This window comes from Zingiber officinale, chromosome 5A, assembly GCF_018446385.1.
Source record: "Zingiber officinale cultivar Zhangliang chromosome 5A, Zo_v1.1, whole genome shotgun sequence".
Lineage (NCBI taxonomy): Eukaryota > Viridiplantae > Streptophyta > Magnoliopsida > Zingiberales > Zingiberaceae > Zingiber > Zingiber officinale.
The window spans coordinates 71,733,356-71,741,788 of record NC_055994.1 but is presented as its reverse complement, the minus strand read 5'-3'; the positions used below and the strand labels follow the sequence as shown (position 1 = coordinate 71,741,788).

The 8,433-nt window shown below is 39.4% G+C and overlaps 1 long non-coding RNA gene across 1 annotated transcript; it reads left to right on the top strand.

Moving 5' to 3' along the window:
• Positions 1–279: 279 nt before the first annotated feature.
• Positions 280–3,046, top strand: LOC121980569. The gene is made up of 4 exons (XR_006111595.1): positions 280–800; positions 876–986; positions 1,542–1,602; positions 2,742–3,046. It is a non-coding gene; the product is annotated as an uncharacterized LOC121980569 (long non-coding RNA).
• The last annotated feature ends 5,387 nt before the right edge of the window (positions 3,047–8,433 follow it).

Here is an 8,433-nt window from a genome sequence, read left to right as displayed (position 1 = left end):
AACTTCTCCTAAATTTATGCCATAATATCTATAAAATATGGTGCCCAAATACTAAGTAAATAATAAGGTTATTTAACAAATAATCTTATTGGATTTTTTAGAAATTTTTAGAAATTTTCTGAAAATTTTTTGGAGCTTGTATGACGAATTTAAGGGGATGAATTTGTAAGCTAAGTGAAAACATGTTTGTAATATTCCAATTAATTGGGAGTTGATTGAGGAAATAACCTAGGCTTTAATTGGAAAAGCCCTAAGTTTATTTCTTTTTCCCTATTTCTTATCATTTGCGCCGATTCCTCTCTTCATCTACCGCCACCGACCCTCCTCCTCCCCCTCTCGAAGTCCTTTTCTTCTCTGACGCCGGCGCCACAAGGGAACTGATCGCCGATGGCAGAGCATCACCTTATCTCCTCCACTGATCGCCTGACGTTTACTGGTGGTTGCCCTTCTCTCCGGGTCGTTGTCGTACGAGTAGAGCTTCCACTATGAAGGGGAAAGGTTGAGCCCTAGCCTGAGCTCTTCTCCTTTTTCCCTGATCTCCCACCACATCTTCCTCCACCTTTCTGCATCATCGCTGACAACCACACCCGATGCTATTGCCTCCTCTGCATGAGGCCAGATCGGTGATGCCGTAGTCATCGCTGTCGTGAGGGTGAGCCGTCGGACTCCTCTCGATCTTGCCTGAGGTTGCCACCCCTTGGTTGTGTTCCAGCTCCTGATCCACCGATGCTGGGCTGAGCGCCACCTGATACAGCCTCTGTTCGATTGCCTCGACGCTTTTCTTCTCCGATTATCCTCTGGTCAGTGCATATGCTTGTTGGTATGATTTGGGTACATGAATCAGATTATGTGAAATTGGTTTGAAATGCTTGTAGCTTTTGGATCAACCACCCTTCTTCCGGTAGCAGCTTCACAGTAGCTTTGATAATGAATTTCCAGTAGCAGCTCCTTCAGCAATGAATTAATAGGGAGCATATGAGGTTTAGGTGAGTTTTAGATTGAGTTATGTCTAAATTTAAAACTAGATTGATTGGTGACATGTTAGGGCTGTTAATCTGATTTGGCTATGGATTTAATTTGTGGTTTGTTGTAGATGACTACATGATCGTTAATCAAATTCATTGGACTGATATTGTGGTGTGTAGGGATGGATTAGAATTATGATGGGATTTGATTGTGATTGATTAGTAAGAATTAAGCAACTAATTTGGTTAAATGGTTCTTGATGCTTAATCAACTATTTGATAAGAGATAATGAGGTAAGTTGTTTATGGAGATTGGTTTGTATTTGTGATGGATTGGTTGATAGAATTAAACCTGATTGGATAAGTTGGATTGTTAGTTCAGGTTTTGTTGGATTTAAAGCATGTTAATAAGAAAGGTTAACTAATTGAATTGGATTAATTCATAATAAGATTAGCTGTGAAGGAAGTATTGGATTATTAGATGGAATTTAAGTATAATTTCCTAATCAGATTAGGATTAGGTTTAGCTATTTAGTTTGTGATAAAACTTAGCTATGTTGTATATGCTATGTGCAGGACGTTATTTCGGGACGAGCGCTTCGACGTGGGGATTGTTTAGCTCGATCTACATATAAAGGTGGGTATTTCTTACTTTATCTCTTTAGCACATTGATCTTGGTGCATGAGCTAAATGTTCAGATAGTTACTGTGTTCATCTTGACTCCACTCTTATTTTTCCTACGTTTGATACTTCCACTCAATCTTTGAGCTACTCGTTTCTGTATCTATACAATCTCTCGTTGCTATCTATGATATTTAGCAGATACTAGACACCAGATACTAGATACTAGTTACTGGATATATAGATACTAAATACTATGTTTACTTGCTTTGACTGATATTTATTCATGTTTCTTATTGAGCATGCTAGCTTCATGTAGCATACATGTTTCTGTTTGTATATATATGATGACTGCTGCATTTTTCGCATCATGTCATTGTATGCATGCCGGCAACCATGTCTCCCTTATGGTTGAGAGGGTCATTGGCCAGGGCCGCACGCTCAGCCACTCATGGGTAGTGGTAGCTGGAGCATGCCGCTTGTCCTGACATGCTCCCACTCGCTCACTCATGGGTAGTGATAGCTGGAGTTGCGAGCAGCAGGGGCCCCCACCGTAGATGTAGCTAGTTAGCTACTATGCAACTGTCCCCTCGGTCACTCGAGAGTAGTGGTAGCTGGAGTAGTGTACAGTCTGTCATTTTCCCGGCCTCTCGACTTTATAGGGGTCATGATACAGAGGGGTGGGTGGGAGTGACCATCCGTGCATACACTGTTATTATTATACCTGTTGCTGTTGTTGCTACTTATGTTGTTGTTGCTTACTTACACTGTTATTGCTTACTTATGCTGCTATTGTTTACTTATGTTGTTGTTGCTTACTTATGCTGATATGCTCATATAGGTTGAGATATATACCTGAGGTATGAGTTTAGACACTGGTTTGCTTATTGGTATTATGTATATACCTCACATGTTACCAATGTAGTTATTAACAGTACTGTAGCAGGACTTTGCTACACCTGACCTTCCATTACTAGCCTAGGATATGGTTTCAGGTATGGAGACTAATTATAATATCACTGTTGTATTTACTATTTTTCCTACAAGATTGTATACTTTTGTATCTCTAATTCTTTATTATGTTCATACACTATCTGTCTATTACCCGCTGAGTCTTAGTACTCACCACCCCGTAAACTGGTTTTTTTCGTCAGGTAGCAAGTAAAGGATTTATGGAGTCACCTTGAGATCATGTCCGTCAGTCCCAAGTCACATCGAGCTTCTCCTTTCGTTGGTGTTTCCTTTCGCATTTTTGGTCTTGTACTTGTTCTTGTATTTGTGTATTCTTTTATATGGAGTTTTGTTTTGTGGTATCTTGTATATATTTTGTGGATGTTGTGTCAAGCCGAGCCGGCTCGCAGTTAGTTGTTTTGTTTCATTTCATGTTTGTTATTTTATGATTTCCGCTGTGCTATGTTTCAGCCGAGTGGGCTACATTATTAACTGTATGGTTATGCTATGTTTCAACTGTGTGGGCTGCATTATTAACTGCATGGTTGTGTATATTCCAACCGTATGTGGCTAATGTATTTTGTATGTATGTATGCCTCAGATTGTCACCAGTACAGGGGAGATGTTACCGAAATTTTTCGGTAGGGACTCCTCTTGGGGCATGACAATTTATTGGTATCAGAGCTAGATTTTACGAGGCCTATTTACTGTGTTTTGGTATTCCGTGATTTGGTTTCTCTATGTGACTTTTCGAGTTTTGGGACCAGGCAACGACAGGAATCTCCAAGCTATAGGAGGTATGTTTACATATTATTATCTCACATTTCTGGTTGTACATGCATAGTTGTTCTGATAGTTATGTCATATATTAGTACTCTTTTGTTAGTATCTGTCTAGTTGTTTGTAGCATACATCACATGTGTTGGGTCAATCACTGATCACGGTTGACCCTACTGGAGATCAAAGATTACAGTCTCATGAGATTTCTTTTACCATACCACCAGTATTATTAGTTTTTGTTATCACTAGTTTGGTAGAAGATAGTATCTGCTAAATATCATGTTGGCTTGATTAGTAGAGTATCGAATTACTCGTGTTGGTTCGGTCAGTAGAGGATCAATTTACTCTTGTTGCTTCGGTTTATAGAGAACCAATTTACCTTTGTTGACTTGGGGTAGTAGAGGATTGATTTATCCTAGTTGCTTCAGTCTGTAGAGGTTTAATTTACCTTTGCTGACTTGGTCAGTAGAGGACTGATCCATTTTTATTGGTGTAGTTAGTAGAGTACTGAGATATTTTTATTAGTTTGGTCAGTAAGAGACTGACTTACTCTATTTCATGAAGATTTTGACCTTTGGGTTATTTGTGTTTGGTTAGATAGCCCAGAGGGCACATTTGAGTTCATGACTTGCACAGACATAGAATTAACTGAGTTAGTCGCATACCATTGTTGGCTTGACTAGTCTGTAGAGGATCGATGTATCCTATTCCATGGGGACTCTGACCATGGATTGTATGTACCTGGTAGGATGACCTAGAGGGTATATTTGGATAGATGCCCCCACTGATGTGAAAAAGTGTAGAGCTAGCTGTTTAACACTTACGTGATACATTTGTTATATAGGTGTATGAAGTGGTGAGTATATTCAGATACATGACTTGTACTGATGTGGAATAGATAATGTTAGCTGCGTATCTCTTACATGACCCGACACCACGTAAAGGAAAATACAGAAGATGGTTTTAAGAACAAAACATCTCGGTGATTATTTTGAGGTGTTTTGAGAGAGTACTTCTCTACTTCCTTTATAAGCGTAATGGTTTATAGGGTGATGACCAGTCAATTTGCCTAATGTTGTTCCATGGGGATCCTGACTCATGGACCGATCGCGGATATCCTCGTTGATACCTAGAGTTGTATGACCCGTAATTGTGTGGAGAACATGGTGTTAGTTGATTAACACCTATGAAATCGATCTGTTACTAAGTGGAAATATCAGACAATGATTTTCGAGTAGCAGAGTGTTAAAATATCAGACGATGATTTTCGAGTAGCAGAGTGTTGATTGATAGTTATTTCGACCAACTATCTAGTGATAAACTACTTTGCCGTTATGTGCGTGGCTTGTCGCTAGGGGTTACTAAACCTCTGGAGCAATCGTAGTATGTGTTACAAGACAATGGTTAGTTGTCCCAGCTAACATTGTCTCCATAGATAGCTCAAGACCTTGACCACACGATCATTTACTAAAGATCTTGAAGTCTATATGTTAGATCAAGTTGTTCGATATTTTATCGACATTTGTCGGAAGACATTTCGGGTATGATTATGAGATTTGAGGTGATATTCTCTGATGGGTAGATTTTCAGTAGGAGGTTGAGTGATCCTTTGGACTTTGCATTGTTATTTCCTTTACGGTGGATATTTGAGTATCTGGAGGATGAGATTAGACATACTCATTGGATATTTTTGGATAGGATTAGTAGAGTTTTTATGCACTTATCTTTTGGATGGATCGTATCTCTACCTCTTGGAGAGTTGTTGATTATCGATCAGGAAGTCAAGAGATATCCCTTGAACTTCAGTAGGTATACACCATTGGTAGGATTGTGATGTATTTCAACATCATGATAGTATATCATGATGAGAATAGGTCACTAGGAAAGTTATCAGGTTTGATTGATATTGTGGATGGTTTGAGATTGATGGATACTACTAGATCAGATGTGGTGATATGTTATTTGTTGATGATCTATTCATGGATCTTTGACTTGGTGATTTATTATTCGGTGTTTGTTGTTGATAGTGATATGAGTAGTAGTATGCCTTGATATTATGGATTTGGTGACTTGTAGTTGGTGATCAGCTTACAGACCTATTGCTGTGATCTTAAGGTAGAGAATGCTCGTTGTACGAATATTATGAGTTTTTGGTTTTACCATTTAGGCTTATAGTGCTTTAGATGTTTTCATTGACTCGATGAATTTGGTATTCTTAGGGAATTTGAATCAGTTGTTATTGTCTTCATTGATGAGGTTATGATCTATTCCCGATCCAAGGTGGATCACGTACACTATTTTCATATAGTTCTAGAAATGTTTCGACGGGAACATCTATATGCGAAGTTCAGTAGTGTGTATTTCGATTATCTTTTGTGGAATTTTTGGGGCATATTGTCTTTAGTAGGGATATATCAATGGATCCACAGAAGATAAAAGCTGTTACTAGTTGGGAGTAATTGAAATCTGTTCAGGAGACTCGCAGCTACCTTGGTTTGGCAGGATTTTACCGGAGATTGGATGAGGGTTTCTCCAGTATTGTTATGCCGGTAACTGGACTATCTAGTAAGGGTATAGAACTTTCCTGGACAGATGCTTACGAGACTAGTTTCAGGAGTTGAAACAAAAAGCTGATAACTGCACTCATCTTAGTGTTACTTTCTAGTGTAGATGGATTTGTACTCTACACAGATGTATTGTATCTGGGGTTTGGTGCAGTTCTGATGTAGCATGAGCAGGGTAGTCTTATGCTAGTAAACAAAATTCTCATGTAATAGGAATAAGCTAGATTCTTTATTTCTGTGGGAGGTTATGTGTGTTCCTGAGTCACTTCTTATCCGGGAGGAGTTACTGCAAGAAACACCTCAATATGGATTTGTGATACATCTAGGTGACACCCGATGTATAGAGACTTGAAGCGTTCCGATAGGTCGAACGACATGAAGTAAGACATCGCGGATTTTGTAACTTGATGTCTAGTTTGTCATCAAGTGAAGGCTGAACACCGGAGGCTAGCATAATTGTTTCGGTAGATTCATATGCTGGAATGGGAATGTGAGCATGTTACGATGGATTTTTGTTGTGGGATTACCCAAGACATGGAGAGGATCTGATGTTTTGGGCAATTATTGTTGGGTTGACGAAGTTGTTCCCTAGCTATCGATTTCTAGGATAGATTCGTTGGATCGATTAGAAGGGTTATACTGTAGAGAGATTATCGGACCTCGTGGTATATCTCTGAGTATGGTATCAGATGGAGATTCGTGATTCACATCGTGGTTCCAGTAGTGTTTACAGTAGGCTGTGAGTATTGAGTTTTGTTATAATAGAAGTTTTCACTCTCAGACAGATGGATAGATTGAGCGCATAATATGGATGTTAGAGGCTTTGCTGATAATAGGCATTATGGATTTGTGAGATGGTTGATTTACTCATAGTTGGCTAGACAACAGTGTGAAAGTAATGGAAGCAGGGTGAGCTCATTACCCACAGAGTCATCCTTTACGGTTGAAGATTTGTTGCTTGGATGTTGCTCGAATGTTACTATTAGATGAGGATACTTGAGTTGAGTAGTAAATTTGAGAACTAAATTTTTATTAGTGGAGGAAAATGTAAAATACGGTACCCAAATAATAAGTAAATAAGAGGATGAATTAATTGGGAGTTGATTGAGGAAATAGAGTAGGCTTTAATTGGAAAGCCCTAAGTTTATTTCTTTTTCCCTATTTCTTCTCATTTGCGCGAATTCCTCTCTTCATTTACCGCTGCCGACCCTCCTCCTCCCCCTCTTGGATTCCTTTTCTTCTCCGACGCCAACGCCACAAGGGAACTGATCGTCGGCCGCAGAGCATCACCTTATCTCCTCCACCGATCGCCTGAAATTTACTGGTGGTTGCCCTTCTCTCCGGGTCGCTGTCGTGCGAGCAGAGCTTCCACTACAAAGGGAAAAGGTCGACCCCTAGCTCGAGCTCTTCTCCTTTTTCCCTGATCTCCCGCCACATCTCCCTCCGCCTTTCTGCATCATTGCTGACCACCTCACCCGACGCTATTGCCTCCTCCGCACGAGGCCAAATCGGTGATGTCGTAGTCATCATTGTCGCCAGGGTGAGTCGTCAGACTCCTCTCGACTTGCCTGAGGTTGCCACCCCTTGGCTGTGTTCCAGCTCCTAATCCGCCGATGCTGGGCTGAGCGCCACCTGATACAGCCTCTGTTCGATTGCCCCGACACTTTTATTCTCCGATTATCCTCTGGTCAGTGCATACGCTTGTTGGTATGATTTGGGTACATGAATCAGATTATGTGAAATTAGTTTGAAATGCTTGTAGCTTTTGGATCAGCCACCCTTCTTCCGGTAGTAGCTTCACAGTAGCTTCGATAATGAATTTCTAGTAGCAGCTCCTTCAGCAATGAATTAATAGGGAGCATCTAAGGTTTAGGTGAGTTTTGGATTGAGTTATGTCTAAATTTAAAACTAGATTGATTGGTGACATGTTAGGGTTGTTAATATGATTTGGTTATGGATTTAATTTGTGGTTTGTTGTAGATAACTACATGATCGTTAATCAAATTCATTGGATTGATATTGTGGTGTGTAGGGATGGATTAGAATTATGATGGGATTTGATTGTGATTGATTAGTAAGAATTAAGCAACTGATTTGGTTAAATGGTTCTTGATGCTTAATCAACTATTTGATAAGAGATAATGAGGTAAGTTGTTTATGGAGATTGGTTTGTATTTGTGATGGATTGGTTGATAGAATTAAACCTGATTGGATAAGTTGGATTGTTAGTTCAGGTTTTGTTGGATTTAAAGCATGTTAATAAGAAGGGTTAACTAATTGAATTGGATTAATTCGTAAGAGGATTAGATGTGAAGGAAGTATTGGATTATTAGATGGAATTTAAGTATAATTTTCTAATCAGATTAGGATTAGGTTTAGCTATTTAGTTTGTGATAAAACTTAACTATGTTGTATATGCTATGTGCAGGACGTTATTTCGAGACGAGCGCTTCGACGTAGGGATTGTTTAGCTCGATCTACATATAAAGGCGGGTATTTCTTGCTTTATCTCTTTAGCACATTGATCTTGGTGCATAAGCTAAATGTTCAG